This window comes from Urocampus carinirostris, chromosome 4, assembly GCF_059441175.1.
Source record: "Urocampus carinirostris isolate Australia breed hairy pipefish chromosome 4, RoL_Ucar_1.0, whole genome shotgun sequence".
Classification (NCBI taxonomy): domain Eukaryota; kingdom Metazoa; phylum Chordata; class Actinopteri; order Syngnathiformes; family Syngnathidae; genus Urocampus; species Urocampus carinirostris.
This window is the reverse complement of record NC_142352.1, coordinates 9009238-9024884: the sequence shown is the minus strand read 5'-3', so window position 1 is coordinate 9024884 and position 15647 is coordinate 9009238. Positions and strand designations below refer to the sequence as shown.

The following is a 15647-nucleotide window of genomic DNA, read 5'->3' as shown; positions in this document are numbered from 1 at the left end:
GACCCAACCGCGTAAAGTTTAACACTAAGCTTTATTGTAGAATCGAAGTAAGGTGCGGGGAAACAAACGACAGTGCTCCCGTACTCATTGGGCAGGACAGTAGGGACAGATATGGCATTGTAGAACTTGACTTAATGTTATACAGTATATATTGTCATTATATTTTGACCGTTTCCATATTTAAAGCACAATCATACTTTACGTCCCTGCTTTAAGCACAAAATGTGTTATTCAATTTTGTAGTGTAACTGTGGTTGTATTTTGTAGTAATTTTGTGCAGTATTTCTGTAGTTTTATTTTTGTTGTATTTTTATAGTATTAAAAAGTAAAATTTTTGTAGTATTTCTGGAGTTTTTATTGTAGTATTTTCATTGTAGAATTTTATAGTATAGCTGTAATGTACCTGTAGGATTTCCAAAGTAGATTTTTTTGGAGCTTATTTTTAGTATTTTTGTTGTATTACTGTCATTGTGTTTGTTATTTTTCTGTAGTAGTATTTTATAGCATTTATGTCATAATATTTATGCCATAGTATTTATGTATCATATCATTACTGTAATGTTTTTTTAATTATATTAGAATAATTCTGGAGTATTTCTGTAGTAATTTTGTAATATTAATATTTTTGGAGTGGTATTTTAGATTTTAGTATTACTGTAGTGGTATTTTGTGGCATTTCTTTAGATGAACTTTTGAAGTATCTACATTGTAGTATGTTTGCATTTTTTTCAAATGTATTTTTGTAGTCTTAAGCCAGGGGTTTCATCTCACGGTTGCCATGGCACCCAATTGGCCCCGCCCGCGTGGCGGCAGCTGCAGCTCGTTGACAGATTGGCTTCCCTTCTATCTAAGCTCAGTGCTCTCACTCACCGTTTGACAGTCCGTCAACGAACCTCTGCACCCGCAAGACGTTGGTTTTGACTCTGTCCGGTTTCCTGCTTGGGTTTCATGTCCGGTTTTGTTCCCGTCTATTTTGTCCTGTTTAATATCGATCTCCAGTTTCGTTCCCGTCTAGTTTGTCCTGTTTAATTTCGATCTCCAGTGTTTGATATCAATCCTGTCTGTCCTGTCCGGTATCGACCCCATCTGTCCGATATCTGCTCGTGCAATTGGTATCGATCTCGTCAGCCTCTGGTTTCATGTCATTCCAGGCCGAACTGCTGCCTTACTTCTTCCGGCCAACAATCGCCGGATCACCGGGGTTTGGGTTAACGTTGCAAGACTGCTCCATTTCGCGTAAAATAAAAGCTAAACGTCACGCATTTGGATTCTCCTCCTGTTCTGGTTCATGACATTTCTAACCGTTTTTCAAGCTGAGAGCTATTGATACGAATTAAGATAAAGGGCAATATCGTCTATTGTTATGACTGTTTTATTGATAGTTTTTGCATGATTTTACAAGCATCCCTGAATGTAAACTGTCAGCCATATTGGATGGGTTCACAAGACACTGTTTAAAGTTGTTACAGGTCTAAACTAATTTTTGGGATGTTCTAATGAACGAGGAATGTGTAAGGCTATGTTTTTGTGACGTTACCATGTATCTGTGCGTATTGTTAGCTTGTGAGTGGAGTCCAGAGCAAGAACCTCACTTGCAATGCGTCCTTCGGAGATAGTGGACAGGCGCCATTAACAATAGGCGAAAATGTTGTGCCATTTTCCAGCCGAAATGGGCTCTAAATAAAGCCTTGATTGTCCCTGAAAGCCTGACTGAAAATGGTGCAGCTGTATCAGGTGAGTGGAGGGCAGAGATAGGCTCCGAATTAATGCAAGGTGACCACCGGGATGACCCAGGCACGCTAAAACGCCTCGCCGATAATAGTCCGCCATTCGCCGACTGAAAGGAGTCCCAAAGTTTACCTTATTTGAACTCTAACGCCTGATTTTGACTCGATTCGATTGTATTACAATACGAAGGAGCCGATTCGATTTTTGTCACGATTCCTAAAAATTGCCATCCTACAAGTATTGCGATTTAATTTCCCTTCGCAAAAAAAAAAACGGGCAACTAATATGTTTTTGCTTTCAATCTTACTTTCAAATAAAAAAAAAATACTACAGCAGTAATACTATAACACCACTATAAGACCACATAAATACTACAACAAAAACAATACAAAAATACTAAATAAATGCAACAAAAATACTACTTAACTACTAAAATGATACTAATATTCAACACTTCAAAAATAATTCTACAGAAATACAACAAAAAATACCTATATACAAATACTATACAAATACTACTGAAATACTAAAATGATAGGACTATGGAAATACTTCTACAGAATGCAACCACAAATATCGCTACCGTATTCCAAAAATACTACTACAGAAATCCTACTAAATACAGCTACAGGAATATTCCAAAAATACCTTTTTGTATATACTACCCAATTACTAAAATCATACTACTATGTGAGTACTAGAAAATTAACCAAAAATATGAGAACCGTATTACATACTTCTACAGAAATGCACCACAAATATCGCTACCGTACTCCAAAAATACTACTACAGAAATCTTACTAAATACAGCTACAGGAATATTCCAAAATTACCTATTTGTAAATACTACCGAATTACTAAAATGATACTACTAAGTGAGTACTAGAAAATAATTTAACCAAAAATATGAGAGCCATATTGCAAAATTCTAGCACAAAACTGCTACTAAATACAGGTACAGTAATATTCCAAAAATACTGATAAAAATACTACTAATGAATCACTATAAAATTACTAAAACAATACTACTAGGGAAATACTAACTTACCGGCTATTACGTCACAAATCAAGATTGTATACATCAATTAATATTATATATATATATATGTATATATATATATATACATATTATTATAATTTATTTTTTTGGGGGTCCACCCCTATTCACTACACTTTCTTTCTGTCTCGTACGGGTCTTGTTTGTACATCAGTAAACATTTTGTTGTTGTAACTTACGTTTGCCAGCCAAATTGGAACTTTGATTATCATATATATTTACTCGTGTTTCCCTCGTGAATAGGAACTATCGCGAGCAGGGCTAAATAGCATCGGTCGACCACTAAAAAAACATTTTACTAGAAAATTCCAATGACCCCTCCGTGGTGAGCTATTTTAAGGACAGTGCTGCAAATACCTCAGATGTCCTTAAAGGGGCACCCCACTGGAGGCCATTGCTTTAAGGGATACCAAAATTTGTATGCGGAATAAGAAAAAAACTGATCCTGTTTGGTCAAAATTAGTCTTTGTACGTTGTATCCTTTTTTTGTGCTTCGTAGCACTCGTTTCTGGTTGCACGAAACATTATAACTCATGGTCAAATATAACACAGTTGTCCCTCTTTCCAATCACAGTCTGTCCACGCTAAACCCATTTTAGTACTTGCTATCCCAACAGTTTTTTTTGTCAGGCAATGAGCCCCCTGATTGCTTTTATCAAATTTGCAATGTGAACATTACAAATCAAACAATCAAAGGGCTTTTGTGATGTGGCTTGCCTCACAAGATGATGACGCATACCATGAGTCAGTCACTAGTCCGATGACCGGAAGCATGCTGGCTCTGTTGTGACATAACAAAGATCCATAAATACCCAGTAGTGTCAAGGAACTGGACCGAGAGGCAGGAAGGGTGAACTTATTCGTGTAACGATCAGTTACTTTAATTTAGAAAATAAAAGTTGTCCAAAGCGCAGGGACAAAAAAATACTTAGAGGCAATCAGAAATTCAGACTGGGTAATACTCACAAACAGGCTTAAAGTTACTAACTCAGACAAACGGGCATGACAGGTCTTCCTCGAATCAAACAAAACAGGACAGAGCAAAACAGAACAGACTAATGCAATGATCCAGCAACCGGCAGTCCCCAAAACCCGCCCTTAAGAAGCACAAACGCAATTTAGACAATCTGTTACAGCCGATGCCAAGGGGCATCCCTGACGTTGTGTCCTAAATGCGGTATTTTGAAGTCGAGTCAGAGTAGAACGAAGTTGAGTAAAGTTAGTAGAGTTGGTCGAGAAACCGGCTCTTTCGGGTCCTAAACGGCTCTTCAGGTTGTTTTTGCTTCTTTAATCCCAACATGACCAAATAGTATGTAAAACTATGCACAAAATGACTAAAAAGAAGGGGGGGATAGAACAAAAAAGAAAAAAATACCAAAACGAAAAAGTAGTGAAAAGCTGGTTGTCATGGCGACCATGCCGGACATGACAAGTAGGATGTAATATCATTGCTTCAATATACTGAGTAGGGGAGGAGACACATTAGAAATCAGCAAAGGGAACCAATTGTATTTTCCTTTTTATTAAGAAAAAAAACGATTTTAGTATTTATAAGGCTTTTGTTAAATCATACCTGTATTCCCTTTAACGCAATGATTCAAAGCCGAGCAGGAAACGACCGAACAGATCAGACGAGAACGCTTGAAAGAGTCACTAAGATGGGAAATGTCATCAGCCTTACATGGAGGACGTTCAGTCAAGGCACCTTGCCCGAGGAAATTGAATTGGTGATAACAGCTGTTGTACCTCAGCAAATTTACACGGTGTCCCAAAAAGTCTCTGACCTTGGATGTTTCGGAAACTATTAAGGATATAAAAACACATCTGGTAAATTCAGAAAGCTTGTAATCTCCCTTTGTACATGGATCAAAGATGTTTAGTGTGAGCACCATTGGTAATATGGCACGCATCCAGTCGAGAGTAAATGTGTGGCCAAACCCATCCCAGCATTGTCAATGGTTGCAACAGCTTCGGTTATTGGTTCCCTTAGCTCACAGGTGTCAAACAGGCGGCCCGCGGGCCAGATCAGGCCCGCTAAGGGATTGAATCCGGCCCGTGAGACACCACTCAGAGAAGCGCAAGAGAAAAACAAGCTGCAGGTTGGAATATGTCAACTTGATGTTGCCAAAAGCCAGGTGCCTCTCACAAAGACACTGTACTTGTATCTCTCTCTCTCTCTCTCTCTCTCTCTCTCTCTCTCTCTCTCTCTCTCTCTCTCTCTCACCCCTTTTCTCACACTCTGTCTCTCTCTCTCTCTCTCTCTCTCTCTCTGTGCTTTTAACCTCTTTTGCTCTAGCTTCCTTTTTTCCTTTTCTCTCTCTTCATACCCTTTCTGCTTTCTTTTCTCTCCTTCTGTCTTTCTATTTCTCTTTGAATTTCTTTCTTCCTCTCCCTTTCTTTTCCCCCTCTCTCACGACTTTTGTTTCTCACGCTCTCTCCCTCTCTCGCTTTTTCTTTCTTAATCCTGCCCTCTCTCCTTTTCCCTCCCTCTTTCTCTTATTTCTTTATCTCTTTTTCTTTCTCTTTAATCTACCAGAATTTGTTCTATGGTGTGGCCCCCGAGTTAAAATGAGTTTGACACCCCTGCCTTAGCTCATCAACTCTTGGAATAGGGCAGACCAAACTTTTCACAAATCCCTACCAAAAGAAATAGAATAGTGTGAGCTCTAGAGATTTGGGTGGTCAGGACATGAGAGTGTCATCATACTGCCCAGACCATCCAATCCATCTGTCTGGCAGTGTTGTGTTTAGAAACAGTGAGGCTTAAGTGTGGTGGTACCAGTGTTCCCTCTAAGCTGCGCGCGTGCGCAATTGCGCACTGCTCGCACATTCTCAGCGCACACGAAAATCTAGCCGGCGCACAAAAATCAGGGCTCAAAATTACTAATTAAGAAGCGACTTAAGTCAAGGTTACAATGCATGAAGGTAAAAATACACGGGTTACCCTGACGTTGTGTCTTAAATGCCGTATTTTGAAGTCGAGTCAGAGTAGAACGAAGTTGAGTAAAGTTAGTAGAGTTGGTCGAGAACCGGCTTCTTCGGCTCGGCTCACTAAAAGGAATTGGCTCTTCAGGTTGTTTTTGCTTCTTTAATCCCAACATGACCAAATATTATGTAAAACTATGCACAAAATGACTTAAAAGAAGGGGGGAATAGAACAAAAACGAAAAAAATACCAAAATGAAAAAAGAGGGAAAAGCTGAGAAAAAAAAGAAACAAAAGGAAGAGAAAAAAAAAGAAGGAAAAATTTAGAAAAAAGCCAGAAAAAAAGAAAAGAAAGAAATGTAGGAAAAAAGTAAACAGAACAAAAAAGAAAAAAGTAACAGGTCGGAAAAAATAAACACAATGGGATTTTTTTTTAAAGGAATTTTAAAAAAAGTAGGAAAAAACACGGAATTAATAAGAAAAGGTTTGTTTTGCATTCAAATAATTTCCAACGATATCAAGTGAATCTAGTTGCCAAAATTGTACTTCCACTAAAAATGTGATTAAGTACAGTTCTGTATCTTGCAACCGACTAAATAAGCCCCCAAAAATGTTAATATTATGCGACAAAAAATATCAGGATATAAAAAGAAATGGATATTAACGTGTGTGCGTGTTAACTTGCCATTTACATGGAAAGTGGCCTTGTCTCTAAAAACAAGCCAGTCAATTCTGTCATCTTCCATCTTCTGTTGCATTGCAGGGTTTATGAGGTTCTTCATCTGTTGGAGTAACTGTAGCTTTTAAGGTGTCATGTCCAATCGCCTTCTGAAGACTTTTCAAACAGTTATTGTAGAACGTCAAAGTTCCCTTCTGACTCTTCTCATTGATGTATAGGGGCTCTGCTGGAAAGCTGTTCTAACTTGTTGAATCACATCTTCTGAAGTTTGTGGGCATACCGTTATTGTAGCTGGGCATCAGCACCCATCCATTATGATTTCATCCTGCCATCTCTCAATGGACACTCCTTTCTGTTGGTTTCTTTCAGAAATTTCTGCAACATATTTTGAACAATAGTCCATGAATCAATTTTTGCAAATTCAAGGGGACAAAATGCCTTCTTTGGTTAAACGCCATTAATGGGTGCGAAAGCAAATACAACAAAAAAAAATAATAGTCTATCTTTCTATCTAACTTGGTCATAGCAAGACAAACAGCAAGACAAACACAATAACAAAGAAAATAAAAGGGAAAAAAAAGCAAAAAACACAAACAAAAACCTTTGGACCATGGCCAACCCAATTGCCCAAACAAGTTAGGCACCTCAGCACCTAAGTTGGTCATGCTTTCGTCCCTCCAGATCAAACAGGACACCAGAAAGCGGCCATGTCACTCGGGTCAGGGTGACACAACACACTCTTCTGTTCGACAGCTTTCACTGGTTTACCCCTGCCGCATCATACGGGTGCCCAGCCCATCCTTAAGAACGCGTCCACAATCCCACTATCCTTTCACAACATAAATAAAATAGTAGCAGGACAAAATAAACCGATAATTCAAAACGGCTCAACTTTTATTGTGGCACCATTCATAGTTAGGGAGATATGGAAACTTTAAATGTGCCCATGACTTTTGGATCACTATCGTATGTGGCAACAAGAGCAATTTATTTGTATCCGTCACGAGTACTGTAACACAAAATAGATAACAATTTGTAAATCAACTATCGTTACAAAATGGTGCGTTACTCCAGATCGTTAATCATAACGTATACATCAAACCCGTAATTTCTCCATACTGATATTCTCCCTACTACATATACTCGAATCCAAGTCTGATTTAGATTTATAAGATAAAACACTGAAATCACGGTGTCAGTTCATATGTGCATACATATTTGGTTGTGTGTCACTGGTAGGACATAGTAAAAAGCGCATTTGGCAGGGGGTGTGGCTTATACAGGAACAATGATACCAACGGGACAGAGGTGAGCACAGAATTCACAGAGTGCTAAATTTTGGTATTTTTATTCATACAAATTAGCCGAGAAAAAAAACGAAAATGTCTTGTACATTACTCAGAAATCAAGAAGAAAATATTTGAGTGTTTTGAAGACAAAATGGATATGGAGTGTCTCAACCGTTATTTTGCAAGCTCTTGAGATTACAAAAGCCAAGTAATGTGACAGCTTCTAATATGTGGCTAATTTCAAGCATTTTTAGTGGGTCAGCTTCAATGTGAGTATATACGGTAATTTGGAACTAGTTACTTTCAGAGTTAAACGCTACTTTTGGGTGTCAGCAATCCAGAGAGTAATACAATTACTTTTTAAATGAAGTAACTGTAACTAATTACTTATTTTTCAGTAATACGCCCAATACTAGGCAGCACGGCGGCGCAGTGGTTAGCGCATGTGCGGCACAGTTTATGTCTTGGGAACCTCCTGCGTGGGTTCAAATCCAGCTCCAGACTTCCTGTGCGGAGTTTGTATGTTTTTTCCCGTGCTTGCGTGGGTTTCCTCCCACATTCCAAAAACATGCATTTCAGGTGAATTGGCCGGTCCAAATTGTCCCTAGGTGCGAATGAGCGAGTGAGTTGTCTGTCCCCGTGTGCCCTGCGATTGGCTGGAAAACAGTTCAGGGCGTCCCCTGCCCACTGCCCGATGATTGCTGGGATGGGCTCCAGCACCCCCGCGACCCTACTGAGGATAAGCGGTTGCAGCTAATGAGATAATAATAATGAGACGCCCAATACTGGTGGCGACGATACCCAAACATTATAACCATTTCCTTTGATTGGAGAAATATACAATCCAACACTTCCTAATATAGCAACAATAGATTGCAGTACAAGTGAGTAAAAAAAGTATTAAAATTAGAAATTAGGAAGTTGATAGAAATGCATAAGGTTAGGGAATGTTCAGGAAATTGTTCTATCATTTATTCATTGTAGTTTCAATAATTGATTAATTTGTCTTGATGCCCTACTTGGTTTGAGCTCAGTAAGCTCAGGATGGAGAGGAAATTGAAATCCAGATGTTGCCACTTTTTTGTCGATCACAATAAGCAATCAAAATTTAGCGTCATGCTCGCGAGTGTACGGTCGTATGGCCATACTTTGGAAATTAGTGAATGCGGTTGAATGCGGTACTGATTATGTGAGTCAGAAAATTCTACGGAAGGACCATGTTATTGCTCATCTAATCAACATGCATAGATTCCTTGCACACTAAAATCTGCATCCATTTTTGCAAATCTTACAGTAGATATGGATCTCATGAAATGACACACCTGATTGTTAAACAGACATTGTGTATGATTTAGTAGCTTCTAGTGGTAAAACTTTGTGTGTCCGTAGTTTACATTGTTGAACGAGAGTTTACGGATGATCGTTTGTAAGTTGAATTTGTTCGTAAGTTGCTTAATTGCTTTATTTTGTGTTCAAGTAGCCTGTGTTGTTTTGTACTAAAAAATAAACATTTCATAAAGTAATATTCTCTGTAAGGATAAATAAAGTTAAGTTTAACTTACTTTTGGAAGATGAGCTTCAAGAGGTTCTTCTCTGTGTTAGAAAGTGGCCGAAAAAAGCGATCCAACCGTTTTCACAAATGCATCAAGCTTCCATATTCCCCTTTTATTTCAAATGAATCGTCTTGCCTCTTCTTTACACTTTACACCAACCATATTGAATGGATGCACGAGTTATAAAAAAAAAAAAAAAGTAAGTTCTTAGCGCGCTGTTTATGCAAATAAAGCTATTGCTGAAAATAATGAAAACATTTAAAAACTAAAACACAATGGACTCTAACATTCTCCCCTGAATGTGCAACATTGTAATACTTTTTACAAGATTTACTTGGAGTCTGATTGCATCTTTTTTCTGTAACTGTAATGGAATGCGATTACATTTTTTGTATCCTGATTACATAACGCCAATATTAAGTTACTCCCCAAGCAGAGATGACAGGTATGTAGTTGAGCATAACTAAATGAACACTTAGAGACGCTATTTCGAAATGGGGAATATAAAAACACAATTAATGATGAATTTAGTCTGTAAAGAGCCTGATTTTTTAATACGTTCTTGTTTGGTCTTGAATTTACGTACATGACCGCAAAGCAGGGCGAGCCACACACAATTGGTGAAACACTTATACACCCAGCTGCTTTGAAGATGGCAAATCTGATACTGCAGCTGAAAGTAATTCATCCCAAATTCCTTTTTAAAATGACACAATCCGTGACAGAATAGAAGAGATAAGTAAAGACATCTTGGCTCGAGTAGTCTTAGGTCCGAAAGAAAAACCATAGGTCTTCAATTTGTAGAAAAAAAAAAGATAATATATAATACAGTGTTCTGGTTTGCGTCCTAGACGCATCATTTTTGCTGGGGACGCATAGTCTCAAATCAACGTGCGTCCCCGGGACGCAACTTTTTTGCCACAAAATTGTCATTATTACCCGATTACTTTTTTTTAAACAAAGATTTACTGCACTCCAAACTTTTCGTCAGGCAGATCCGCCATTGTTGTTTTGGTCCCGCGGTTCGAGTTTTCGTCTCCACGCCGATTTTGGCCAACGAGATATCGTTGCTTCCAGATTACGTCATTGTTGTGGTGCTTGACGTCGAGCGAAGGTTAAGTATGCCTCAGGAAAAAAAGTTAGTATTAGGTGAAAATCAACGCAAAATTGGTAATTTCTTCAGTGTCAGTAATAAGTCGAAACCTAATGCAGAAAGTGATAACAACGGCAATAATGTTAACCTGTACGTTTTTGCCGTACAAAGCACGTTTATTGTGCATTTTAAGACGTGTACGACGTATGAGAAAATCTGTATGGAAAAACTCAAATTTGTCAATGATGGGTACCATCAGGTATACACCGACTATCACGAAACAGCAAATCAATCAAGTTCGAGTTGTGTAGTGAAAGGAAGTCCGTCTCTTTTTAGAGAACCGTCTTTTTTGGCTCAACTCATTAAAAGGAGCCGGCTCTCAAACGGCTCACTTGCTTTGATGATTGATATTACGAATTATGTTGTATAAAGAAGTTAAGAAAAAAAGGAAGTATAAAAGGAGAAAATAAAAAAAAGACAGGTTTGTGGTTATCCCTTTAATCAGTATATTGCCAACAATAATTTGATGCAGAAAATGAATTAATAATTTGATGATTAAAACGGAATGAATATATAGATTTATATTATATATTTGTTGCCGATTTACGATTTTAACCTTGAAAGCACTAAATTTTGGGGACCCATAGGTCTCTGTTGGGACCCATAGATTTTTGAGCATGCGAGTCCCCGGGGCCCATCACTTTTCAGAGGTTAAATGAACACTGATAATATATATATATATATATATATATATATATATATACCAGCTCAGTAGCCTAGATGGTAAGGCGCCCGCTTTGAGACTGGGAGGTCGGTGGTTCGCGCCCCGGCCGAGTCATTCCTAAGACTTAAAAAGTGGTCGGCGGCGCCCTCTGTTGGCTGCGGCTGCATCGGCTCGCTACAACGGGTCAGGTGCAATCGACATTTCGTTCTGTGTACATTGTTACACAGAATGACCATACAAGGAAATTATTATTATTATTATTTATATATATATATATATATATATATATATATATATATATATATATATATATATACACTTAAGTAGGTGAATATGCATATGGACCTGGTCAGGTTTGGTAACACTAAAAAGGTGAAAAACCACTGCTTTAGAACATCACTATGGTCAGCTCTAAAATGTAAACACAACAACCGTGCATGCTTGTCTTCACTTATTCTCTCCATAAAAGCCCTAAGAGAAACTGGCCTTTCCTGTGTTGCATGTCAGTAGAGCCTCCTCTCTGCTAGTCCCCGTCCCACTCCACCTCAGGCTGTTTTTTCCATCAGCTTCAAAAGCCAAAGAAGAATGGTGGCTTGATGTAGTCGCATGCCTCATCTAGCGAAATGGCTTGTACTCTACTGACCCTGCACCTCCATAATGGACTGACACATAAATATGGAGCTTTAAGACCGTAACCCTGAAAGTCAGCATTTCTGGGTCAGCCACCATGTGCCTGCTTTCCTCCGAGGACGATTTGCTGATGATGCAAAAGCAAGTGCTGTAACGGCTCTCCGTATGGCAATGCAGGCTCACGTACGCAACCGTGTGCGCTTGGCTTTTAGAAGTCAGAAGAAAGCGGGCTGCCAATGTCTATGCTTGTTAGCCAATACAACCTGGATTCGTTATTTTGCGCGTAAGATTTGCAGTGTTTCATCTGACGTGCTGAGCAGCGTTTTGTGTCTGAATTATATGCTCTGATAAGACGTAAAACATCCTGTGTGTTTTCTTTTCTGTGGCATCGTATTAAAATTTGCTGTGCCAGGATACTGACAGTGACAAAAAAAAACAACAAAACGCAGGCGTCTTTGGATTATGGAAATTGTTTTTCTCTGGTCTTCTATTATCAAAAGCAAATGTTGTATCAGTAAGCAGGTTATTTTTTGTCTTGGCAACTATTGGCAGTATTCCATGTCCCAGATATGCACCTACGTTTGGACAGGTAGATAGAGAAAGAGTGTCGTGGTGAGGAGAGAGAAAATGGAAAGAGATGCATCAGGTTAGGTTTTACAGAAGTCGCCGAACCAGCCGTTCTGACCTTGTCCTCTATGTCCCAGGATAACACGTCCACAAAACATAGCTCAGCGAGAACTGGCTTGGGAGCGGGGTCCAGGTCTTTAGGGTCAAAAGCACAAGACTATCAAGAGACCAAAACAGACCAGGAAACCCCAGAGCATTTGTTTCAGTTCTTTATTTAAGGAAGCGTTCAGGGCTTGCGGGAGACGTGATGGCCGTCAGACGTCAGCAGCGGAGCCGGAGAGATAGCTTCGAATCAAGTGGCCAATCGGAGTGCGGAAGTCAGGCAGGTCGAGTTTACCGTGGTTGGAGAGGAGATCGAAGTGTGGGACGGAAACAGGTCGGATCGGAGGCAGGCAGAAACGGGTAAGCTGAGTTCTTAGACGACGGGAAATCAGGAGAGTCACACAGAGTTACAAATGTACACTCTGACGAGGAGGTCTGGGCGCAGCGCGCTTAAGAGCGAAGTGCCAGCCAATCAGAAGGCGCCACATGATTGCTCCAGGTGATCAGAGTTAGTAATCATGACAAAGAGAAGCATCAGGTTAGGTTTGACAAAAGTTGCCGAACCAGCCGTTTTGACCCTGTCCTCGATGTCCCAGGATAATACGTCCACAAAACATAGCTCAGCGGGAACTGGCTTGGGAGCGGGGTCCAGGTCTTTAGGGTCAAAAGCACAAGACAGAGAATCAAGTTTAGTATTCTTAGAAAACAAGGACCATTGGATCTGCTTGGCATTTAGTCTCTTTGCAGTATTAAAAGACTGCAGTTATTGTGATCTGTCAACAGTTGGAAAGTATGATAAGCCCCCTCCAGCCTATGCTGCCACTCCTCCAGCCTTAACTGCAAGCAGTTCCCAACCGCCAATGTCATCCTTTTGTTCTGTCTTGAACAATATCTCGGATAGGAAGGCGCAAGGATGCAGCTTCCCATCCTTGTCCAAGACCTGGGATAAAACAGCTCCAATCCCAAAGTCAAAGTCAGAACAGCCCACTTCAACCGTAAAGCGTCAATCAGAGTTGGGTAAGGACAGAATAGGTCCTGAGGAAAACGATATTTTAAGTCTATTGAAAGCCATAGTAACTGAAAACCAGATAAACCTAACTTTTGAGGGAGTGAACGCATGCGGGGGTGCGGCAATGGTGCTGTATTTGCGGATAAATCTACAATAGAAGATGGCAAAACCTAGGAACCGTTTAACCTTCCTTCTCGACTTAAGGATGGGCGTCTCTGCAACTGCAGTGATCTAAGACGGGCAGTACGAACGCTAGAGAGTGACCAACGGTTCATGAAACTAACATTTTTTGCCCTTAACATATTCTTGATTGTCTAACAAACGCTGCACCAACATTAATCGCGTGTGTCTCTTGATTGCAAGAATAAATCTGAATGTCATTAGATTAAACGGAAAGATAACAATTGAGCATGCATCTAAGAACATCACTGACCCGATTTTGAAAGACAGCTGGAGCATTGGTTGGAAATGGCGTGCCCAGATAATTGTAATATCTGGTAGGGTTGTTAAAGGCAGTTGTGACCAGATGATAAGCATTTCTCAAATCTAATTTGAAGCAAACTGTGGTTCCTGCGACAAACTCACGTTGACGAAAGAGACAGTCCAAAAGTTTGACAGGCGGAAATCGTGGTCAGGAAAGAAGGCAAGGGTACGGTACACTGTAAGCAGACAAAGGCTAAGACAACACTAGAACGAGGCAAGAGTGGCAAGAAACTGGCAAACGTGCCCCAAAACAGAGCGCCTAAATAGTGAGCAGAGAGATTAACCAATAAGTCAAAAGACAAAGAAATAGGGAAAGAGAGAGAGAGGGAGAAACATATAGAAAGAGAAAGAGGAAGGGGTGGAAAATAGAAGAGATAATGTAAAGGAGTTGGAGAAAGAGATGGAATAAAGAGTAAAGGGAGGGACACAAGAGTAGAGACAAAAGAGTACAGAGTGAGAGACAAAGAGAACAACAGAGTGGGAATGAAAGAGGCAGAAAGAGATAAGAAAAACGAGGAAAAGAGACTGAGATAGAGAAAATGATGGGAACCGAGAGAGAAAAAAAGGAATGAAAGAGAGTAAGAGAAGGAGCCAGAAATTAAAGAAAGGGAGAAGGTAAGAGAGACCGGAAAAAGAAAGAGGAAAATACATAAAAAGAAAGATAGGGGGACATAGCAAAAGAAGCAAAGAGAGTAAGACAGGAAAATAGGAAAAGGAGAGAGAGTGAGAGAGTGAAAGTAAGAGTGTGAGAGACATGAGAGTACGACTGTGAAAGAAACAAGAGTGGTGAAATAAAGAAAAGAAAAATTATATAAAAAAGAGAAAACATTGTGAAAATGAGAGCGAGAGAGCAGGAAAAAGAGGGATACAGAGAGAGGAAAAAATAAAGAGTAGGAAATAGAGATGAACAGAGGGAGAGAGAAGGTGCAAGAGTGAGGATCGGAGGCAGGAAAAGGAGGAATTGAGAGGGGAAATAGAGGGAAGTAAAGAGAAAAGAAGAGTTTGAAAGGGTAATAGATCACCAAAAATAGAAGAAAAAAGGAGAGAATAAAACGGGTCAATATGCAAAGGGAAACAAAGGGAAAGAGGCAAAAACAGAGAAGCGAGTGTGAAAGAAGGAAGGTGGAGAGAGGGAACATAATTTAGTTCAGTAAAAAAATTCAATTCGGTCCAATCCAATTGGCCTCATCTCTTTTAAATAATTGAATTTGCCGGAAAATAAATCTTGTTTTCATAATTTAGCTGTTTCTGCGACATTCTCCAGAGTGACTAACACATGATTTGATAAATGCGTAGCTTTCGTGCAGCAGCTAGATTCAATACTGGTTGGACCGATCGCTGAATTTCAATGAAAGAGCTGCATCATACACATGTCTTCTTGTTCTTAGAATGAATGGAGTGTAAAAAATAAAACTCATTTGCATGTCGTAGATTTGTCAGGACCATAACGGAGACAGGACCCACTTGCGTTACATTTCTCACAAGTTTTATTAGATGGAAGGGAAAGTGTTCAGAGATTCAGATTCAGATATACTTTATTGTCATTCTTGTACACGTGTATACGGAACGAAATGTCGATACATCTGACCCGCACAGTTTCCTTGAATGTACAGATATAAATAAAATGTTGTATTGAGTTGGAGTATTGAAGTACTAATAATATACTAAATAGTTATAGCTATGTATAGTATTATACAGTAGTACAAAGAGTGCAAGAGGAGCAGCTAACCAGATGGGCAAAATGGGCGGTCTGTCACGGGACCGGACCAGATCGGAGGCAGGAGGCAGGAAGGGTGAACTCATTCGCG

General features: G+C 39.5%; 1 protein-coding gene across 2 annotated transcripts in view; it reads left to right on the top strand.

Moving 5' to 3' along the window:
- The window catches only part of luzp2 (leucine zipper protein 2), a 317514-nt gene that overhangs the window by 239340 nt on the left and 62527 nt on the right, over window positions 1-15647 (top strand). The gene's annotated exons all lie outside the window — the stretch shown is intronic.